The sequence below is a fragment of the Schistocerca nitens genome, chromosome 3, assembly GCF_023898315.1.
Source record: "Schistocerca nitens isolate TAMUIC-IGC-003100 chromosome 3, iqSchNite1.1, whole genome shotgun sequence".
Taxonomy (NCBI): Eukaryota; Metazoa; Arthropoda; class Insecta; order Orthoptera; family Acrididae; genus Schistocerca; species Schistocerca nitens.
The window spans coordinates 151,892,295-151,893,813 of record NC_064616.1 but is presented as its reverse complement, the minus strand read 5'-3'; positions in this window follow the sequence as shown (position 1 = coordinate 151,893,813).

Genomic DNA, 1,519 nt, shown 5'->3' with positions numbered 1-1,519 from the left:
AAAACTGTGAGACTGTGAAACTGTTGCATTCATTTGTTGCAGTTTATGTGACAAACTCTTATGTTTTCATCACTTTTTTGGGAGTTATTATCACATCCACAAGAAAACCTAAATCGGGCAAGGTAGAAGAATCTTTTTACCCATTCGCCAAGTGTACAAGTTAGGTGGGTCGACAACATATTCCTGTCATGTGACGCACATGCCGTCACCAGTGTCGTATAGAATATATCAGACGTGTTTTCCTGTGGAGGAATCGGTTGACCTATGACCTTGCGATCAAATGTTTTCGGTTCCCATTGGAGAGGAACGTACTTTCGTCTACTAATCGCACGGTTTTGCGGTGCGGTCGCAAAACACAGACACTAAACTTATTACAGTGAACAGAGACGTCAATGAACGAACTGACAGATCATAACTTTGCGAAAACAAATAAAGTAAAATTTTCACCCGAGGGAAGACTTTTTTTTTTAATGAAATGCATCCTCTGCCAAAAAGAAAGAAAACAAAAGATTTTAAAACAAATCACAAATTGAAAGGAACAGGGATGTTGTTTTTATTTATTTATTTTCAAGAAGGATCAGTCAGTTAAAAGGAACATAGAGACCATTTCATCGTATAGTATGTGCATTACATAGTGAGTGGTGAGAGAAGCGTGAGGTTCATCATCAGCTGTCAAATGTGCACACCGACTGCACCCGGCACATTCCAACTGCGTGGGGGGTCAAGGAAGACTGCCTGAAGATAATTGGCAAAGGTTTTCCGATAGTGGGACCATCTATGAACCTCACTGTGGGCTTGCTGCAAGAAATACCAAAAGTCAAGTCGCGACGTGGCAGTATCCCCATAGAGGTACGCGATCGCCCAACCTTTGATCCAGATGATCGACTGTGATTTAGTCGCCGGAAAGTAGTCACTCTCCGGATGTAAGAAGGAAGCAGGTGTAATATGTTGCGGGGTCACACGGAGGTAGCAAGCCATCTGTCTTCCTAGGAGCCAGACGTCCTCCACCGCGATACAAGTTAAGCGGTGATGGTCGTCATCCACTTGGTGACATTTCGGGCATAGTGGAGTGTCCACTAGTCCAATTGCATGGAGCCGTTGGTGGGTGTTGAACTTGCCACAGGCGACATAGAACCACAGTGCCCGAACGGAGGTAGGAGAGAATTTTTGGTGCACATGTCTCCAAATCTTCGGCCAATGCAACCTGGGGTGTTTCAGTTCAATTACATTACAACTTATCCGTCGTAGCAGCCAAACATAAAAATCCTTCGCGCATGGCGGTCTCGTGCGCGGAAGCTCGTCTCTGATATAACTAAGTTCCACGATAAATGTTGAGACATGCGCAAAATGTGGCGTAATGTTGCCCACCGCCACCGGAGGTGTGAGGGACGCTGGAACCAGGAGATCCAGTAGGCGGGATGTAAGGGAATCACACCCGCTACGCCATTGCTTATACATTGTGGCTAGAAGGAGCGCCGTCGCACGGCAGTGAACATTCGTAAGTCCGAGTCCCCCCTTG